A 23,251-nucleotide genomic window follows, 5' to 3' on the forward strand; every position below is an offset into this window, starting at 1 on the left:
AATATGAACAATTTTATTTACAGGATGTTTCAATGAAAAGTTTCAATTTTGATTATATATTGAAATCTAATTATGTAACCAATGAACCGTTAGTATGGTTTTAATTATACTGTATTTCATTTTAAATTGTAGTCTTTTTCTTATATAAATATGTTTATTATGAATATTTATATTTACAGCATGTTTTAATTAAAAGAGTCTATTTAAATTTATCATTGAAAACTAATCGTTTAACCAATTAAGTATGGTTTTAATTATACTGTATTTTTATTTTATATTATAGTCTTTTTATTTTATACAAATATATATATATATTATGAACAGTTTTATTTACAGGATCTTTCAATATAAATTTTAAATTTGTATTTTATATTGCAATGTATTCTTTTGACCAATGAAGTATGATTTTAGTTGTACAGTATTTTTATTTTAAATAATAGCTTATTTTATTATACAAATATGTATATTATGAACATTTTTATTTACAGCATGTTTTAATGAAAAGTTTCAATTTTGATTTATTTTAGATTGAAATCTAATCGTTTAACCAATGAACCATTAATACGGTTTTAATTATACTGTATTTCATATTAAATTATAATCTTTTTATATAAATATGTATTATGAACAGTTTTATTTACAGCATGTTTTAATTAAAAGAGTCTATTTAAATTTATCATTGAAAACTAATCGTTTAACCAATTAAGTATGGTTTTAATTATACTGTATTTTTATTTTATATTATAGTCTTTTTATTTTATACAAATATATATATATATATTATGAACAGTTTTATTTACAGGATCTTTCAATATAAATTTTAAATTTGTATTTTATATTGCAATGTATTCTTTTGACCAATGAAGTATGATTTTAGTTGTACAGTATTTTTATTTTAAATAATAGCTTATTTTATTATACAAATATGTATATTATGAACATTTTTATTTACAGCATGTATTAATGAAAAGCTTCAATTTTGATTTATTTTAGATTGAAATCTAATCGTTTAACCAATGAACCATTAGTACGGTTTTAATTATACTGTATTTCATATTAAATTATAATCTTTTTATATAAATATGTATTATGAACAGTTTTATTTACAGCATGTTTCAATTAAAAAGTTTCTATTTAAATTTATCATTGAAAACTAATCGTTTAACCAATTTAGTATGGTTTTAATTATACTGTATTTTTATTTTAAATTATAGTCTTTTTGCTTTATACAAATATTTATACTATGGACATTTTTATTTAAAGCATGTTTAAATGAAAAATAGTCTATTTGAATTTTTAATTGAAAAATCTAATCGTTTAACCAATCAATGATTTTAGTACAATTCAATTTTGTTATCAAATATTTTTTTTTAATAAACATAATTATTTATTAAACATTTATATTAAAATATCTTTAATTATAATATGGATCAAGTTATACATCATTTAAAATGTTACTCTTAATTGTTCTTATAATAATAATAATAATAATAATCATAATATTGTTATTAATTTTTAATTTTTTAATCAATAGTTTTCGAGGATAGTGTTTTTTCAAAGTTGAAACATTCTGTAAATATCATACATATATATATAGTGTGTGTTTACGTATGAATTCGTTTTATATTGTGGTGTCTACGTTTATTGGGCAAAAATCCAAAAGATGAACTATTATTGTCTCATGTTGAGTGTTGCGTACAGGTGCCTTGATCAGTACAATGTTCTTTATTTATCGTAAAATGAAACGGTTTTAAGGGATGGTGGAGTAATGTGAATAGAGTTGTTCCGTGTAGGACTGTGAATCGAATTGTTCCTTTATAATACGCTGCTGCGTTGTTGTATGTAAACTATCGCCCCGATGCTGAGCTGCCTGATGATTGCGTGATGAAATGTGGTTAGGCTGCCTTGTCGGGTGCCGATGAGTTTTCCTTGTTCTTGATGCGTTGGTTATATGTGAATCGAGTGTTGCTGACTGAATGGCTTGGATCGACGATCTTCCGTGGCCTTTTATAGGGAACGGGCAGTCCTGTGCACCCCCTTCCCCAAATTGATTGGCCAATGACCGTCGGGTCACTCTCCATGGTCCGTCGAGCTAGCATAGGGTTGTCGAGGAAAATCAAGCTGCTCGGGAAAGCTTTGTCTTAAAGAAGCGGCGTTGTGTCCACTTGTGCTAGCGCATACGCCGAAAGAAACGGCGCCGGTAGGTCTCGCTTCTGTGCCCTGTTCCAAACTTCGATCGCGTCAGGCAACAACTCACACAGTCCACATCACATATTGCGCAATACGCAACATTGAGTATATAAATACATCTTTAAAACTTCGATAAATAATATTCAAATAAATGTAATATTAGATATTTCTACATTTGTTTAAAAAAAAAAAAGAACAACATTACAATTTAAAATAATGAAACATCATTTAAATGTATAAATATAAACTTAAATTATATTATTACAAGTTTTAATATTAATACTGAATAATTATTGAGTTGAATATTTGTTAAAAAAAAAAATTTTCATTTACTTTAAATTATAAATTATAAATCATTAATACAATTTTTTTTTTTATGGTAAAAATAAAAATATTATCTTAATTAAATAATAAACGTTAATTTCTTTACATTAAAATTGCTCGACAAATTAAAAATATAATGTAAATATGATTAATAAATTATTAAATATTGAATATTGATTTTAACATTTCAAAAATATAATAATAATAAAAAAAAAAACAATTGTTTCGATTGGATTCTTCTTTAAGAGAGAATCACATTTTTATACTTTCTTCTTTTTAATATTCGAGAAAATAATACAAGATAATATTTTTAAGTGGTTTTATCTTGTCACGAATGATGAAAAAAAAAAAAAAACAAAAATATTCCAAATCGATGTTGTTCCGTCAGATGCTGTGTGTCGTTTTATAAAATTTTTGCATAGAAATTACAACATATGCTAATAATAATTAATGCTAATCCAGTAGATTTATTCTTCAATAAAATTTTTTATTCAATATGCCAAAAAATATTCATTGTATATTAAAGATTAATTATCATGAATAAATACTATATTTATTTTAACAAGATACCAATTGAATTTCCTTATATAAATAAAAAAAAAAAAAAAAAAAAAATTAAAAAAAATAAAAAAATAAATAAATAAAAAAGTAATATAATAAAAATAATTAATTTTAAATACTAATTTTAAAATATATAATATTTAAATAAATAAATTCTATACATAAAATAAATATTTTAAATGAAATAATTTTAATTTGTAAAAATTCTACCAATTCTACCATTCTCAAAATCTACACAAATATTTTTTATCAATGTAAATAATTACAAAAAAAAAATAAAAAATAAAAATAAAAATAAAAAATATAATAAAAATAATGAAATAAAATAAATTACAAATAAAAGATAAGGAGACTAACAAAATTGTTAAAGAAAAAAAAAAAAAAAAATACACACACAAATTGATATTTCAACATTTAGAAAGTTCAATCTCATACATACGAATATTCTTTCAATTTTCTAAAAAAAAAAAAATAAAATAAAATAAAATTAAAAAACCGATTTCGTAAATGGTGTGACATTCTTAAAGATTGTTAATGAAATTTTACACGGAATTACAAATATCATGGGGTTGGGTTTTTAATGAGAATGATTTTTACGTGATAAACATAACAACCAACTAAGACAAGTGTGATGACCCTGACGAGATTACTTTTCTTTTTTTTTTTTTATATCCCATAGATCAGTAGGTTAAGAGAATACACTCGTTTATCCGTTAGGAATCAAGAAAGTAGAAGAACAACAATTATTATGGTGAATTCTCAAGTCACGTTAGAAAATAGAAAAAAATATTAAGAAAGAAAATCAAATATTTTCAATGATTTTATATACTCTCTTGTTTTAGAATAGAAAATAAAAAAAAAAAAAAGAACAAATGTGAGATACACGTAAAGATAATGCACAACACAATTCAGCACAACACACATACACACAACACAAAACAACGGATTCGACTTTTGAATTTAACAAATACGACGTTTATTTTCTACTTTGACCTACATACAATGTATCCTATTCGTGCATCGAATGACAAAAAGGTAGATCGTGTGATCACCTTACTGTCTTATAAATATGTTGGTGTGTACAATACGTGTATGTGTATGTGTCTGCATGAAAGTTTTCTTTCTAATCAATTGTAATAAACCACTTGTATTAGATTCTACGTATTCCATTTAGAAGCTTTGATAAATTTGTATTTTTGTTCAATAATTATTATTTGATATTTTTTATTAATTAATTAATATTATTATTATTATTATTATTATTATTATTATTATATTAGATTCTGGGTATTCCATTTAGAAGCTCTGATAAATTTGTATTTTTGTTCAATAATTATTATTTTATATTTTTTATTAATTAATTAATATTATTATTATTATTATTATTATTATTATTATTATTATTATTATTATTATTATTATTATTATTATTATTATTATTATTAATATATTAAATTCTGGGTATTCCATTTAGAAATTCTAAAAAATTTGTATTTTTATTAAATAGTTATTTAATATTTTTTTATTAATTAAATAATATTAAATAATTTAAAATTTTTTAGGAATAATTATTCTAATTATTATTAATCCTCGATTTTTATTTTTATATTTATTTTTATTTCTTTTCAGTTTTATATTTCTTTTCAATATATTCATAAGTGCAATTAAATTTTGATTCGGTTATTTGAGAACGTGCAAATCATTTTTTAATTTTCTAATTTTTTAATTTTATTTTTTTAAATAAATAATAATAAATTACTATTCGTGAAATTGTAGAGTACACGTTGTTATTTGAATCCAATTTTATTTTGGGGTGCAATTGTGATTTCAGGTGGTGTTCCACTGGAAGGTCAACGAGCAAATATTCTATTTAGAAACTCTGATAAATTTGTAAATTTTTTAAATAATTATTATTTGTTATTTTTTTATTAATTGATGAATATTAAATTATTTAATATTTTTAAATACTAATTATTAAATTATTATTAACACTCCAATTTTTATTTTTATTTTATTTCTTTTGATTTAATTTCTTTTCAATATATTCATAAGTGCAATTAAATTTTGATTCGGTTATCTGAGAACGTGCAAATCATTTTTTAATTTTTTAATTTTATTTTTTTAAATAAATAATAATAAATTACTATTCTTGAAATTGTAGAGTACACGTTGTTATTTAAATCCAATTTTATTTTGGGGTGCAATTGTGATTTCAGGTGTTGCACCACTGAAAGGTCTACTAGCAAATATTCCATATTTTCTAGGTGGTGGTTCGGGTGGTTTTGATGGTGGAAACGATGGTTCGAGAATCTGAATAAAATGAAAAAAAAAAAAAATAATAATGTTCAAGAATTATCAATGAACTTTCGTGTATATTTGTGTCTATATGTGTGTGTGTGTGTGTGTGTGTGTGTGTGCAAATTCTTAGAATATTGTAAGAACGGAATTTTTATTAACTTTAATTTCCTCGAATGGTTCACCCGTTGCATCCTTTCCTTCTGCATCATTTTCAATTTCCCGAATTCCAACGTCAGTCGAAAGAATGTAGTTTCTTTGCGAACGTTCTAACTAAAAAAAAAAAAAAAAAAAAAAAAAAAATCGTCCAAGATTTAATAATAATTTTGTTTTTTTTTCTAACGTTAAACTCTAAAATTGCAATAACCTTTTCAACACATTTTTCAATCTCCTTCATCTTACTCGTCGTTGACAATAATATCACACTAAGTTTCTTCATCTTTTAGAAAAATATAAATTATAAAGAAGAAAATATACATTTGGTTTTTTTATTTGTTTTAAATATTACGAAATTATTATTAATATTTTTTTGATCAAACTTTTATTTACTTCATTTTCCAATTGTTCATTGGTCACTTTCTGAACACCTTTCTGTAAACAATTTCATTGAAAAAAGAATATTAAATGTAAATTTTAATTAAATAATCTTTTTGTGTATAATAAAAATATATAAATAAATTATATTGAAATAAATAAAAAAATTGTATATATAATAATATAATTAAAATAAAAGATTATATAATAATATAATTTTGTAATCAAATATTTTGTAATAATATATATAATTAAATTACAAAATTATATAATTAAATAAATATATATATGTTATTTAATAATATTATTAAATTTTATAAAAAATTTTAATAAATAATATATATTTTTTTTAAATAATTTTAAATAATTTTATTAAATTTTATTAAAATTGTAATAAAAAATTTTGTAATAATATAATTCAAATACAAAATTATATAATTAAATAATAATATATTATTTAATAATTTTATTAAATAATATATTTTAATAAATAATATATTATATAATAATTTTATTAAATAATATATTTTAATAAATAATATATTATTTAATAATATATTATTATATAATTTTGGAATCAAATATTTTGTAATAATATAACTCAAATACAAAATTATATAATTAAATAATAATATATTATTTAATAATTTTATTAAATAATATATTATTATATATATTAATTAATTATAATTTATATATAATTAATTATATATTATTATATAATTTTGTAATCAAATATTTTGTAATAATATAATTAAAATAAAAAAAATTATATAATAATATAAATTGTTTACTAAAATATTTTGTAATAATATAATTAAAATTAAAAAAAAATTAATAAAATACAAAAAAATTTTTTTTCATACAAATAAACAATCTGATAATAATGTAAATAACATAACTGACCGATCTAACCATAACTTCCTCATACTCAGTCTTCTTTTTCTTCAATATAACAAGATCATTCAATTTCTATAATTAATCAAATTTGATACTAATTATAACATTTATAAATGATAATTAATTCATAATTAAATATTCGTACCGTTTGATTTTCTTTAACGATTACCGAATACTCATCGTTGGATTTTTCAATTTTCTTAATCACCTTGAATGAAAAATACGATTAAAAAAAAAAAAAAAAAAAAAAAAAAATCACATTCATTTATTTATTATAATAAGATATGTGAATTCTAAAACTAAATCAGAACAAAAATCTGATAGTATTTCAATCATGTGGTTGTTTTAATTATTTTTTTTAGTTATTCAAATAAAATATATTATGTTAATTAAAATTGTTATGTTAATTAATAAAATACAATGTATCTTACTTTATTAGAATACCAAAGTGCTATGTAAAGTAAGAAGTACATAAATATGCAAACGAAGACATTGTCCAGAACATGGACACGTATGAAAGACTGCAAAATAAATGATAATAATATCTATCTATTTCAATTTTTATATATATATATATATATATATTTATTTTATAAATATATTCAGACTTGTTTAATTAAATTAGTATACGTTAAAAGTAAGGTTACCTGTCGATCATAAATATCAATCAGTCTTAAAATTGGATAAGATTTAAACAATTTTGTAAAACAATATGATCTTCTTGCAAACATTTTTTAATAAAATATAATATATTCTTAAACGTGAAATAATAATAAAAAAAAAAAAATTTAATTATAATAAATGAAGGAATTAATAACTTTTGTTAAAGTGAAAGAGAACCAAAATTTGTCGTTGAAACTTCTTACTCTTTTTTTTTTTTTTTTTTATTATCGATAAACAATAATCGATCTTTTATTTGGTTTTTTTTTTTTTAATTAAAGTTAAATTGACAATATTCATAATAATAATTATTATTATAAAAGTATTTGTCAATAAGAATATAATTTAGGAAAGATTAGTTAAAAATATTTGAATAAATAATAATTACTATTATATATATATATGTATAGAAATAATTATTATAAAATATTATTATAAAATTATATTATAAAATATTATTATAAAATATAAATAATTATTATAAAACTATATTATAAAATATTATTATAAAATATAAATAATTATTATAAAATTATATTATAAATTATTATCATGAAATATAATTATATATTAATAATTTAATTAACTATTAAACATTAATAAATTTATTTATCATTTAAACGATCACCTAGATATATAATAAATTTAAATAAAAATTATATTATAACAAACAAACAAAATTTTGCTCACTATTAAAAAAAAAAAATAATTTTCTATAATCCAACTAAATAAAAACACATTCCAACTTCAAACACAAATAATAACAATAATAATAATAATAATAATAATAATAATAATAATAATAATAATAATAATAATAATAATAATAATAATAATAATAAGAAAAAAAAAACAAAAGGGAAGCCCTTTAAACTTAGAATAAACAGAATATAATTCTGTAGCAAGTAATACGATCTACACATTGGGGGTGTAAAAGTCTCGCTCGAGAAGATATTAAAAGTCTAGAAACGAGCCATTAGGCAAACAAGGTGTGGGTGAATAAGGGGGGTGTAAGGGGAATAACTTCGTCTCGAATATAAATTCGGGGACCATCCTATAACATTCCCCCTTTTTTAACGTGTCCTTTCGAACGAGCAACTCTCTCTCTCTCTCTCTCTCACTCTTATGTAACCCTAATCCAGGCTGAAGTTTTTCCACGTGAGATGAGCCTTCCTTCCTTCCTTCCTTCCATCCAACGATTCGTCGACGTTTATTATTAGCATTCGATTAAATAAACGGGGATTAGCACATGAAAGGCAAACCTTTAGATGCATAACCTAAAAACAGAGGGACGAGGAGGTGTATTGGCATGTGTATGTGAAGGAAGAGTGGGGGGAGGGGAAGGGGGAGGGGGAGCGGGGTTGTATATTCGATCGGTTCAAACGTAGCAAACCACTTGTCAGGTTCCCAGCGGTGTAACAGGGTAGCCTAACTAAATAGGAGAAGTTAGGCAAAATGAGGCCTCAGGCTTGGATTAAACTGAGCTTAAAAAGCTCTGCCAGTTTGTTAGGTGACGTGAGAAGGGAATCATCAGGGGAATGGGATTCGGATGGGATGGGATGGGATGGTTTAGAGGTGGTGGGGTATTTGAAAGTATGGTCGCGACGAATCAACTGCGAAAACACTCGAGATCACTTAGAGGAATCTCAGGGTCCAATGTTTTCTCCCCTATCCCTTCATAGTTATCAGTGTTTCTCACTTCACCCTTTTCTCTGATTTTCCCTCCTTGTAGTCCACGTTTTGTTCAGTTTCTTTCTCGAACTCGAAATTCTACCCCACTCCCCGCCCCCACCCCCCCTTTCCTCATCCCTCCTATGCTAAGAGAAATGTTTATGTAAAACAGTAGCCGATAACGCATCCCATTGGAGAATGGTCGTCCTGGACGAAGACAGGATGGAGACCCACCACCACCACCACCACCACCACTTGACGCGTCAAAAATGTCAGTTACATATCGAAGGGTGGAAATACTCTACTAGGGTTGAGAGAATGTCTCTGTGTGTGTGTGTGAGAAAGAGAAAGAGAGTGGGGGAGGGGGAGGGGGTGGAGGGGAAACATTCGTAGCAACGTTGAGTTTCCTAGGGTGAAATTGTTTCGGATTTATTTGTGTGTATGTGTGTATGTGAGTGTTTATGATTGAAAGAAAAGAAAAAAAAAAAACAAAAAAAAACAAAAAAGAGATAAAGAAAGATGGACAGGGATTATCGAAAGAATTTTCTTGTCTCACGAACAAAAATCACTTACATTCTGTTAAAACCCCAGGATTTTTCTTTGAGAAAAAAAAAACTAACCTTTCCCGATCTATATCTTTATCTTTATCTTAATCTGTTTTTCTTTTTTATTTTATTTTATTTTTTTTTTCCTTTCTTTCGTGTTGTTTTTCTCTGACTATAATCCTAGAAAAACATTGGGTTGGGTTAACTCTCGTAAACTTCAACGCGTATACGTGATTTGAGAAATAAATCGTAGGATCGTTTTATTTTCACTCTTATCTCTTATTTAAAATCGCTTATCTTTCAATTGGATACATTTCACTGAACGAATGTTGAAATATCGGGGAGTGTAATATTTTTTTTTTGGTAGTTTCTCCCTTATTTTATTGATTTTAAAAATTGAATTGATCTCTCGATCGGATCTCGTGTTTCATAAAAATAATTGAAATTTTCATTTATTTTATTTTAAATCAATTTATATATCAATTTATCATATTTTATTTATTTATATTATAAATATATTATATATTTATAACATAATATTATTTATCATATATTATAAATCAATTTATAATATTTTAAATCAATAATTATTATAATAAATATTTATATAATATAATAATTATTATTATAATATATATATATATATATATATATATATATAAATATTAAAATTATTAAATATTAAAATATATTTAATATACATATTTAATATTTATATTTAACATTTAATAATATTATTAAATATTACAAAATATTAAAATTTAGTTGGCCTAACCTAATATTATATATATATATATATATATATATATATATATATAAAATATTAATATATAAATTATGTAGGGGGGGGCCTTCGGGGTAAAAACCCTAAAGGGGTATACCTGAAACTTCTTCTTCTGTAATACTATTAATATATAAATTATAAATTTATAAATTTCTATATTATTATTTTATTATATTTAATATGTTATATATTATAAATTTATAAATTTATATATTAATATCTTTATTGTTAATTATTATATATTTATTATTAAATATATATATTAAATACTAATTATATATCTTCATATAATATTTTATAATATTATATTATATATAAATTTTTTTCATATTTATTAATATAAAATTTATATAAAATATATATTTATTATAAAATAAATTTATAAATAAAAAAATATAATTATTTGTATATATTTAAATACAAAAAAAAAACAATTCTTACAAAAATAGTTCTATTTGATTAGTATGAATATCTTTATACAATTAATTCAATATTTTTTTTTTTTTTGTATTTTCGTATTTTCGTAGATACTTAATGTGTTAAAAATAATTCCAATTTAAACATGTGAATATAAATAATAAATAAATTATTCAATTATTTTCTTTTGCTTAGAAAAGATAAAAAGAACATTTTAAAAAAGAGAAAGACAGAAAGAGAGAGATAGAGAGAGAGAGAGAGAATATCCGTTCTCTCGCATCGCAGCTCGTTCGGTGATCTCTTGGCTCGTTCTATGTGGGGAGACTTAATTATCTAATTAATTAACCTCAATCAGAACGATGAGTAATTTCTCGCTCCGTTGGCGCCTTTGCTGTCGCGTTGCGTGCTTGCCTGCAAAAGAGAGAGAGAAAGAGAGAGAGAGAGAGAAAGAGACAGAAAGAGCAAAAGCAAAAGCAAAAGCAAGAGAAAGAGAAAGAGAGACAACAGTCTTTCTAGTCACACCGAACACGAGCCGAATTACGGATGAGTTCACTGCAAATCGATTATGTTCCCAATGCTATTGCTGCTTGCCGTAGAATTTCACCTTCTCTCTCTCTCTCTCCCTCTCTCTCTCTAATGTTCTATCTTTCTCTTCCTTTCTTCCCCCATCCTCACTCCCATCCTCACCCCCATGCTCACCCCCAACTTCTATCTATCTATCTCTCTCTCTCTTTCATATAAACTCAAGCTAATCTTCTATAGCAAGTTATCCATCCTCTTTTCTCATCTTGGGTATCCTTCGCGTTCCAGTAACAGGACTCTTCTTCTCATCCACCCACCACCACGTTATCCTGTTTTCGGTGAGCAGCCAATTTTCCATCTTGTCTGTGTCCTTTATCTACGTTGCTTTATCCTTGTACAACCGTTTACACCGATCGCACGATGGATTTTCTTTTCTATATAGTTCGTTGACTATGTGACTCACAAAGACGTTGTGTGTGTGTGTGTGTGTGTTACTGCTGCTGCTCCTGCTACTGCTGCTGTTGATGCTGATGCTGATGGTTCTGCTACTACTGCTGGGTGGTGGTGGTGGCTTCATTTTGCTTTGCTTTGCTTTATTATACTATACTATACTATGCTATGCTATATTTGTGCTTCTGCCTTGTGCTTTTGTACCTTTCCTTTGCTATGGATTTACTTTGCTTTGATTTTTACTTTGCTTTACTTTACGTCTCATTTATGTTTTCTTGGTTTTTTTCTTTTTTCTTGGTTTTTGTCTACTTTTTTTTTCTTTTTTTTTTTTCTCTTTTTCTACATCGTCATCGTCGTTGTCGTTTTCGTTTTTTGTGTTTTTCAATAAAGAAAGGAATATCTAAAAGGATACTTTTTCTCGTTTTAAAGAAAGAAAAAGTGAAACTAGTCAAGAATATTTTGGTCTCTTTAATATATTTTGTAAGAGTAAATATGTAAATGTGTTTATGTATGTATTATTATTTATTTTTAATCATGAGTAATTAATTGACAGTTTTGATTTTAAATTAAGTAACGTTCAGTTTATTTTTTCATAATTATAATGGCTCAAAAGAATTGTAATAAGTTTGAATATTAAATTGTAGGACATTTAATATTAGATTTACAAAATGTTTTGTTTATTATATTTTCAAAACTTTGAAATGTTATTTGAATGAAGAAGTTTTATATTTTATTATGGTATTAAAAATAAATTTGTATTATTAAAAAAATATTATTTAAATTTTATGTATTTATATGTATTAAAAATGTTTGAAATTAATTAAATTCCATAAATATAATGTTAAATAATATTAGATTTATAAAACGTTTTGTTTAATATATTTTCAAAACTTTGAAATAGAATGAAGAAATTTTATATTTTATTGTGGCATTAATAATTAATATTTATTTTTTTAAAAAATAATATTTAAATTATATCTATATATATGTATTAAAAATATTCGAAACTAATTAAATTTCATAAATGTAATATTAAATATTATTAGATTTACAAAACGTTTTGTTTAATATATTTCCAAAATTGTGAAATGTTATTAGAATGAAGAAGTTTTATATTTTATTATGGTATTAAAAATAAATTTGTATTATTAAAAAAATATTATTTAAATTTTATGTATTTATATGTATTACAAATTTTGAAACTAATTAAATTCCATAAATATAATGTTAAATAATATTAGATTTACAAAACGTTTTGTTTAATATATTTTCAAAACTTTGAAATAGAATGAAGAAATTTTATATTTTATTGTGGCATTAAAAATTAATATTTATTTTTGAAAAAATAATATTTAATTTATATATACTCGAAACGAATGAAATCCCATAAATTTAATATTTATAAGTTCCCTTACATATAAATAAATTTAAACCTTATTTAAAAAATATAAATTGTACATTATACATATATTTATAATATTATCTTATAATATTATAAATTATAAATAATATACATGTAAAATATTAAAAATTAAAAAATATTTCAAACGAATGAAATCCCATAAATCTAATATTTATAAGTTCCCTTACATATAAATAAATTTAAACATTATATAAAAAATATAAATTGTACATTATACATATATTTATAATATTATCTTATAATATTATAAATTATAAATAATATACATGTAAAATATTAAAAATTAAAAAATATTTCAAACGAATGAAATCCCATAAATCTACTATTAAAGTTCCCATGCATATAAACAAATTGAAATAATCCTGATAAAAAAATCATGTGTTCAGATCACACGTGTTAGAAGTGAAACCTTCAAAAAAAAAACACACACACATACTTATATTAATATTTAAAAAGATATGTTTAATAATAATAATAATAATTAAAAAACCATAAACCATGGTACTACTACATATGAAAAGAATTCTTTATTTTTTTTTTCCTTTTTTACCACTGACACTTAACGAGAATCTCATAATCTTAGATGAATAATACCGTCCTATCTTTATCCCCCGTTATTTACCACCCTCTTTTCTTCTTCTACTTTTACTTCGTCTTTCTCATTCATTCTCCTCGATATGCCTTGTAAAATCCCTTTGAAGGTTCTCGTCGTCCATTGACGTGTACGCTCTTACTCGTGGTTTAATATTCCGTTCACGAATATTAATGCCCTTTACAGCACCTAGCATAACTTCTACACGTAAATCAGCAAAGCTTTCTCATGGTGCTGGTGCTGCTTCGAATTCTGCTTCTGATTCTACTGCTGTTGATGCACTTTTCGTTGAAGTTTTTCCTGCATATCTTCTATCTCTCTCTCTCTCTACCTCTCTTCATCTTTATCTTTATCTTGTTCTCTTTGTCATTTCTTTGTCTTCTTTCAGTACGAGTAGGATAGTAGCGTTGATTGAGAATAATGCGAGGTACCAATTACTACGTTCGCATAAAGAGGAATTCATTAACGAGAGAAAAAAGGGACAGCTACGAGTAAGCATCACTCTATCTCTCTCTTTCTTTCTCTTTCTCTTTCTCTTTCTCTTTTTCTCTTAAATAACCGCCCAACCAACACAACGCCGCATACTACTCTCCCTTGTATGATGATGCTTTTGTGCATAGAGATGCATTTCTGTATACTTCATCCTATATTGTCCCTTTTTCGTTTTCAGTAACTACACGTGGTTTTGCTCGACAAACCGTGAGGAATCGTTTCGAAATCTGATCAACCTTTATATGGTTATAGGATATGATGGAAACGAATGAGAGAATGAAAGAATGAGAGAATGATAGAGAAGATATTACATGGTGTTGTTGATTTTTCATTTTTTATAAATTATTGTATATCTTATTTTAAAATTAAATGATTCGAAATAGAATATGAAGTGAATTATTGTTTATTTAAATTTTTGTTTATGTGATACCATTATACAATTTATATATATTATATTTTTATATTTATTTATGATACTATTATAGTGTATAATTAATTAAAATAAATATTATATAATTTAAAAATAATATTATAATAAGTATGTATATATATATATATATATATATAATTAATATAATATATTTTATATTTATAATATAAGCTTTATACTCTATTACATTAAATATTATATATTTTAAAAATAATATTAAAATAAATATATATAATTATAATAATATTTTATAATTATTATATAACTCTTATATAATATAAAAATAAATATATATTTATATGTAATTTTAAAATAATATTAAAATAAATATTATCTTGAAATAAATATATTATTTAATTTGATTTTTAATTTATATTCTTTATTATTATATTATTTTTATTACACTATATCCCATTCTGTAAAAATAACTTATTATTTTATTTATATTATATTAGATTAAACATTGTTCCAATATTTTTTTTTATTTCTACCAACAATAAGTGAATTATTATTCTTTAATTATATATTTTTATAAATACGTATCATTGCAATCAATCACACATATTTTTTATTATTATTATACATATATATATATATAAATTATTTATAATTCTTGCAGACAATTGATTGTATTTTTTCTTTCTATTAATAAAAAATGAAAAGAAAATATAAAAGAATATTTTTATAGGATGTTTTATTTATGATTTTAGAATGTTTTTTTCTTTTCCTAAGTCTCGAGTAAATATACGAGTGTATCTGTTATTAACCTCAGAAGTTAAAAATATGTTTGACTTGTATTTTTTTTTTTTTTTTTTTTTTTTGAAAAAGAAGAAGAAGAAGAAGAAAGGAAAACTAAAAAGAAATGAAGTTTATTTAGTCACATTGGTGAAGAGTGGTGGAAAAGTGACTCTATAGAAAAAAAAAAAGAAAAAAATGAGAAAACTTAGGCTGATGAGATTAAAAGTGTCACGTTGAGTGATATCAATGTATGAAAATTCTAACAAGATGATATGTGTTCATAAAAAAATCATTTAGTTATAAAAATAATAATTATTTTAAACTAATAAAAAAATAAAACAAAAAAAAACAGTTTTATGCATTAAATCATTGGATATAATGAAGATTAAAAATTACATATTTATATTTATATTATTAATATATATATACTTTATATAATAACATACATACATTTAATATTTATTACAATGATATATTCTTTATATATTAATTTTATTATATATTTTATATATTATTTATATATTTATTTATTTATATATTTTATATATTATTTATTTATATATTTATATATTATTTATATATTTATTACAATTACATACATACTTTACTTTATAAAGTAAATGAAATCAAATTTTCCTCTCTCCTATTCCCACTTGTATTTTTTTTTTTTTTTTACAAAAAAGCTGCTTCAAGAATGAAATTCTCTTTGATATTCCTGACATCCTATTTTTTATTCCCTTCTTTTATTATTATTTTTTTCTTTTTTCTTTAGTAAATCAAATAATAGAATAAATTTCGTCGCTTATGTCGTTCGTAAGGGTTCTTTCTTTTCTTTTTTCTTTTTTTTTTCTTTTTTTCTTTTTTTCTTATTTTACGACGAACAAATTCTCGTACATTCGCTTACGTTGCTCTCACAGAAAAAAAGAAAAGAAAAAATAAGAGAAAAGATAGAGAAGAAGAAGAAGAAGAAGAAGCAAATCACCACCACCACCACCACCACCACCACCACCACCACCACTACCACTACCACAACTACCACCATTACCATTACCAACTACCACCATCACAAGTACCAACCACCTCTTACGAGTTTCGATGTTCTGTCAAGCATGAAATAAGTGTACACACGAAATCCCCCGATGGCAAAAAGAAATACCCATAAGACTTATATTTCGCTCGTCTCTTTTTTTTTTTTTCGTGTGTGTCACGATGATAAAACGAACTTACTCGCGAGCGCATCAAATACTTTACATACACATCATATACATATAGGTAGAGATATGTGTACTTATATTTACTATCAACAAAGAAATGCAAAGGAACGGAAAAAGAGATCTCCTCGCAAGGGCTAACGTGAATCATCTTTTATTTATTTATTTTTATTTATTTCGTTTCCTTTCCTTCTTCCATCCATCCATGATCGAACCGCAAATATAAATCCCACGTGCACGAGCCGTTATAAAACCATAAAGATTTAATCATGGCTCGAAAAAAATAAGGGCAACGTTCTTATGAATCCCCTTGACAAAAAAAATTGATAAAACACCAATTCTTTCTTTGCTGTGTCCTTTTTTTTACATAATATTTGGTAAAAGATATTTATAATAATTTGTACAAAAAATGAACATTTTTAAAAAAAAAAAAAAACATATTTCACATGTGTGAAAATATTGATTAAGAAATTAAGATTAATTATTTATTTATTAATTCGTAGTATTTCATTATATATTAATTAATAATATTTAATTAATTTGTTTAATAATTAATTAGAAAAATTATTTATTAAGAATGTTATGCAATCGAAATATTTTCAGTGTTGTTTTATTGTCACGTATATACAAAGTTATTTTTATTTTAAGTATTTAACCCCATGACTTTACAAATAATATGTGCGGCGTTTATATTTTAACATTTACATTGCTTTACAAAATTCAATAAGGTTGATAATTAATTAAATAATATTAGAAAATAATAATTGAATAATTTTGTAACGTGTGATACACTTCATAAAGTAGAAACAGCCGTAAACAGTTTTTGACACTATATTATTTATATTAAATTGCAATATATTAAATCCCCTAATATTTTAAAATATATATTATAATACACTAATTATTTATATTACTATAATTATTAATATAATTTACTTCTTACACACTATATAATTTATATTAAATTATAATATATATTAAATCCCCTAATATTTTATTATATATATTATAATACACTAATTATTTATATTACTACAATTAATAATATAATTTACTTCTTACACACTATATAATTTATATTAAATTATAATATATTAAATGCCCCTTATAATATTTTATTTTATATATTATAATACACTAATTATTTATATTACTATAATTATTAATATAATTTACTTCTTACACACTATATAATTTATATTAAATTATAATATACATTAAATCCCCTAATATTTTATTATATATATTATAATACACTAATTATTTATATTACTATAATTATTAATATAATTTACTTCTTACACACTATATAATTTATATTAAATTATAATATATTAAATCCCCTAATATTTTATAATATATATTATAATACACTAATTATTTATATTACTATAATTATTAATATAATTTACTTATTACACACTATATGATTTATATATTAAATTATAATATATTAAATGCCCCTTATAATATTTTATTTTATATATTATAATACACTAATTATTTATAGTACTATAATTATTAATATAATTTATTTCTTACATACTATATAATTTATATTAAATTATAATATATTAAATCCCCTAATATTTTATTATATATATATATATATTATAATACAGTAATTATTTATATTACTACAATTATTAATATAATTTACTTTTTACACACTATATAATTTATATTAAATTATAATATACATTAAATCCCCCTAATATTTTATTATATATATTATAATACACTAATTATTTATATTACTATAATTATTAATATAATTTACTTATTACACACTATATAATTTATATTAAATTATAATATATTAAATGCCCCTTATAATATTTTATTTTATATATTATAATACACTAATTATTTATATTACTACAATTATTAATATAATTTACTTATTACACACTATATAATTTATATATTAAATTATAATATATATTAAATCCCCTAATATTTTACTAATATATTATATTTTATTTTCTGAAATAATTTTCATTCATAATTTCATTTATATTTCCAATATTATATAACCCATATCTCTTTATTATTTATTATTAAAAATAATTATTAAATATATTACAAAAAAACAATTTAATATATAATTTATAACAGTACTAAATATTAAACAAAATCATTGAGGACGTAATCGTTGAATAATTTCTTTATAAAATAAAAAAAACAAATGGACACGTACAACAAGTGAACAAAATCATTGAGAACCTAATCGTCGAATCATTTTTTTTTTTTAAATAAAAAAACAAATGGACACGTACGATAATTGAACAAAATCATTGAGAACTCAATCATTGAGAACTCAATCATTGAATCATTTCTTTAAAATAAGAAAACTAAATGGATACCATCAGTATACTCGAAAAGGATAAAATTGAAAAAGTAGATTTAAAGAGAAAGACACTTGCTAGGATTGCTGTCATCGGCTGACAGAATTTCCTCACCTATCGAGCGTGACGAGTTATACACCGTCATGTATTTTTGAATCATTCTGAGCAGAGTGTCGGTGTGCAAGTGTCACGGGATTCCTGTCAGTCGAGGATCACCGAACCGTAAGGAAGAGTATTGTACGGAAAGTATAAGCACAAATGGAATCGAGGGTGTTACCGAATTCTCGTTAGAAGGGTGCGTCGTTCCTTCCCTCCCTTTCCTGCTTACTTGCTTGCTTCCTTGCTTGCTTGCTTGCTTGCCCTTACTACCACCACCCGTTTATATATATATATATATATACATACTTGTTTCATTCTATTCTACTAGCCTGGTTGTTGCTTGGAACCCATTCTGATTCGAACACGTCAAATCACGAAGAATATGCTTTGACTTGAAATTAATTTGAGTGGTTTCCGCAGGTCTGCACTTTGCCACGATTTCGACCCCGTTTCTTTTCTTAATTAATTGTCCAACCACCCCCCTCTCCACCCCCCACCTCCTCCTTATCCCCTAATCCTCTTCTCCTTCTACAATTTTGTTGGTTTAATTGTCTTATTTTAGTTGTTACTTTTTTTTGTTTTTTTTTTTTTTCCATAGTCATAGTTGTTATTTTTATTAAAATCATATCGATTATTATAATTGGTTATGACCAAAGTGACAGGTGTACCAAAACAATTGATTAAACAAACGTTAGGATAATTTTAACCCTATTTTTGATTCATAGTGTACACACACTTTGTTCTATGTATATATTTGTGTAAAAAAATATTATTATTTTTTTATTTATTTGCCTTGTATAAAATAATTTATTACGTTTATAAAAATTTATAACACGAACACTATTCTATTTATTATATAATAGTATTATTTAATATATAATATACTATATATAATATATTAAATATTTTTATTATTATTTAAATACTTACACACATAAATATTATAATAAATTATTAAGCAAATATTATATTATATTTTTATAATATTTAAATATTTATATATTTATATATTTATATATTTAAATATAATAAATTATTAAACAAATGTTATATTATATTAAAATATTATTTAAATATTTATATATTTATATATTTAAATATTTAAATATTATAATAAATTATTAAACAAATATTATATTATATTATTATATTATTTAAATATTTATATATTTATATATTTATATATTTAAATATTATAATAAATGTTTAAACAAATATTGAATTATATTTTTATAATATTTAAATATTTATATATTAATATATTTAAATATTATAATATTATATTAAATATTTTACATATAATTATTAGTATATTATATTATATATATTATACTAAATATAATATGCTATATTTAGTATACTATATATATATATATACTATTATATACTATATATTAACTATATACTACACACCCAAAATTCTTATCCGATTATTATAATCAAAAGATAGCTCATTTCATACACAAAATAAAAACTTTCTATACATCTGACTATTATCTTTAATTAGTAAAAAACACTTCTTGTTATCTTTACTTAAAAAACTAGATAATTAATAAAAAAAACATTTATTTTAAAAGTATCAAATAATCAAATCTTTCATGAATGCAAAAAACATTTTATCTTTTGGCTGACCTCTTTCACCATCGGACTCCGATAAAAATAGCAACCTGGCAACTTCTAAAAATAATTTCTCGACAAAGTTTCAAAGCAACTTATCAAACTTTTACCTCAATGTATGAATTATTAATTTGTTTTGATAAAAATACCGTAAAAAAATATCAAGGTTCCATGGTGTAATGGTCAGCACTCTGGACTTTGAATCCAGCGATCCGAGTTCAAATCTCGGTGGAACCTATGCTTTTTGCATTGAATTTTAATAAATAAAATGTATAAATCGCAAAACTGTAGCTTTTGTACGTCACACGATAAACCACCCCTAACAAAGGGTTCCATGGTGTAATGGCTAGCACTCTGGACTCTGAATCCAGCGATCCGAGTTCAAATCTCGGTGGGACCTAATTTTTATTTGTCCTTCATTTTTTATATTTTTAAAAAAATAATGCAAATAACAAATACATGTCAGAGAGTTAAAAAAGCATTCATCAACAGGTTCCATGGTGTAATGGTAAGCACTCTGGACTTTGAATCCAGCGATCCGAGTTCAAATCTCGGTGGAACCTTTCCTTTTAAATAAATTTTTGAAAACTGATAAGGATAAATAAACAAAATTAAAATTGCAAATTACACTATAAACAATCATCACTGGTTCCATGGTGTAATGGTAAGCACTCTGGACTTTGAATCCAGCGATCCGAGTTCAAATCTCGGTGGAACCTTTCCTTTTAAATAAATTTTTGAAAACTGATAAGGATAAATAAACAAAATTAAAATTGCAAATTACACTGTAAACAATCATCACCGGTTCCATGGTGTAATGGTAAGCACTCTGGACTTTGAATCCAGCGATCCGAGTTCAAATCTCGGTGGAACCTTTCCTTTTAAATAAATTTTTGAAAACTGATAAGGATAAATAAACAAAATTAAAATTGCAAATTACACTGTAAACAATCATCACCGGTTCCATGGTGTAATGGTAAGCACTCTGGACTTTGAATCCAGCGATCCGAGTTCAAATCTCGGTGGAACCTATATTTAATTGTTAATTTTTTTTTTATTCTATAATTATTTATTTTTATATAACATGAATTTATTCCACATAAATCAACTGTTGAATATCAACCCCTTCATCACCGGTTCCATGGTGTAATGGTGAGCACTCTGGACTTTGAATCCAGCGATCCGAGTTCAAATCTCGGTGGAACCTAAATATTTTTTTATTACCATTAATACTATTTTATAGGAAAAAATAATAAATCGTAGGAGAATATTAAAAAAAATCGATTGATCGGTACAACGGTTCCATGGTGTAATGGTTAGCACTCTGGACTTTGAATCCAGCGATCCGAGTTCAAATCTCGGTGGAACCTGAAAAGTAAACTCCACTTTAGTTAGGAGTTAATTATTTTTTTTTTGCCGTCTTGTTTAAAATATTTTTTTAAAAATAATTTGCAAGATTGTTCTAATAAATTATTTTAACAAAATGTTAATATACAATAAATATTTTCTTTATGCAATTGGATAATTTTTAAACGAAAGTAAAATCTTTTTAGGGATTTTTTTTTGTTTTATGGTTAAGTGTATAAAAATTATTGTCAATTTTTTTTTTTCAATCATAGTAAAAATAATATTGTGAATTATTTAAAACAACGGATAAAATTATTAACTCGAAATCAACAAACCAAAAAAAAAGAGGAGTCAAAAAATAAAACTTCCTTCGAGCCGGATTCGAACCAGCGACCTATGGATGTCCATTTCACGAGTTAGCCAACTACAGTCCACCGCTCTACCAACTGAGCTATCGAAGGAATTGGAAGGTCCTCTCTAATTGATTTTTATTTGTCCACAAATATTATAATTATTATTAAACATAATATTATTTAACATATTTCCTAACTACAACGATATAATTTAATAATATAAAATAAAAAAAGCATTCTACTAATTTTAAAACAAAAAAAAATATACATATAAAATTATTTAAAAAATAATATAAATAAAAAAATATAAAAAAATAAATTTAAATAATTAATTAACATACGTAGCAATAATAATACTTAAACACGTGACTTTAATATGTATTCTAATAAACGACTAATCACATTACAGAAACTCAAGTAGAAACAAGCAAAATGGTTGACGACGTAATTGAAAAAAAAAAAAACAAAAAACAAAAGAAAAAATCTAACCACCATCGAATCTGACCAATAACCATGAAAATGTCGTATAGACAACCTTTACTTGTTTCATAGCTTCCTACAGTTTACATAAAACTATAAAGTTATGGTCGTAGGAGAAAATAACGAAGAAAATATACACATATACATATACATATATATATATTATAGGAAGGAACGTTAGATAACCTAAAAAGTGGATTGATGGTGGCCACTCGTAAACTGGATGGGAGGATGGATTTTTACATGAAGTCATTAAAGTCGAGTTTTA

General features: G+C 23.3%; 9 non-coding genes across 9 annotated transcripts; 8 read left to right on the top strand and 1 right to left on the bottom strand.

Moving 5' to 3' along the window:
- The first annotated feature begins 20,968 nt into the window (after positions 1–20,968).
- Positions 20,969–21,040, top strand: TRNAQ-UUG (transfer RNA glutamine (anticodon UUG)). Its single transcript has one exon. It is a non-coding gene; the product is annotated as a tRNA-Gln (tRNA).
- Positions 21,041–21,131: 91 nt separating this feature from the next.
- TRNAQ-CUG (transfer RNA glutamine (anticodon CUG)) lies at positions 21,132–21,203 on the top strand. The gene has a single exon. It is a non-coding gene; the product is annotated as a tRNA-Gln (tRNA).
- Positions 21,204–21,294: 91 nt separating this feature from the next.
- On the top strand, positions 21,295–21,366 carry TRNAQ-UUG (transfer RNA glutamine (anticodon UUG)). Its single transcript has one exon. It is a non-coding gene; the product is annotated as a tRNA-Gln (tRNA).
- Positions 21,367–21,450: 84 nt separating this feature from the next.
- TRNAQ-UUG (transfer RNA glutamine (anticodon UUG)) lies at positions 21,451–21,522 on the top strand. The gene has a single exon. It is a non-coding gene; the product is annotated as a tRNA-Gln (tRNA).
- Positions 21,523–21,606: 84 nt separating this feature from the next.
- On the top strand, positions 21,607–21,678 carry TRNAQ-UUG (transfer RNA glutamine (anticodon UUG)). Its single transcript has one exon. It is a non-coding gene; the product is annotated as a tRNA-Gln (tRNA).
- Positions 21,679–21,762: 84 nt separating this feature from the next.
- On the top strand, positions 21,763–21,834 carry TRNAQ-UUG (transfer RNA glutamine (anticodon UUG)). The gene has a single exon. It is a non-coding gene; the product is annotated as a tRNA-Gln (tRNA).
- Positions 21,835–21,938: 104 nt separating this feature from the next.
- Positions 21,939–22,010, top strand: TRNAQ-UUG (transfer RNA glutamine (anticodon UUG)). The gene has a single exon. It is a non-coding gene; the product is annotated as a tRNA-Gln (tRNA).
- Positions 22,011–22,101: 91 nt separating this feature from the next.
- Positions 22,102–22,173, top strand: TRNAQ-UUG (transfer RNA glutamine (anticodon UUG)). Its single transcript has one exon. It is a non-coding gene; the product is annotated as a tRNA-Gln (tRNA).
- A 343-nt stretch (positions 22,174–22,516) lies between these two features.
- Positions 22,517–22,611, bottom strand: TRNAY-GUA (transfer RNA tyrosine (anticodon GUA)). The gene is made up of 2 exons: positions 22,575–22,611; positions 22,517–22,552 (listed from the first exon to the last, which is right to left on the bottom strand). It is a non-coding gene; the product is annotated as a tRNA-Tyr (tRNA).
- Positions 22,612–23,251: the final 640 nt, after the last annotated feature.

This window comes from Polistes dominula, unplaced genomic scaffold, assembly GCF_049000335.1.
Source record: "Polistes dominula isolate Pdom_NZ unplaced genomic scaffold, Pdom_raw_medaka scaffold_35, whole genome shotgun sequence".
In the NCBI taxonomy this organism is placed as follows: Eukaryota; Metazoa; Arthropoda; class Insecta; order Hymenoptera; family Vespidae; genus Polistes; species Polistes dominula.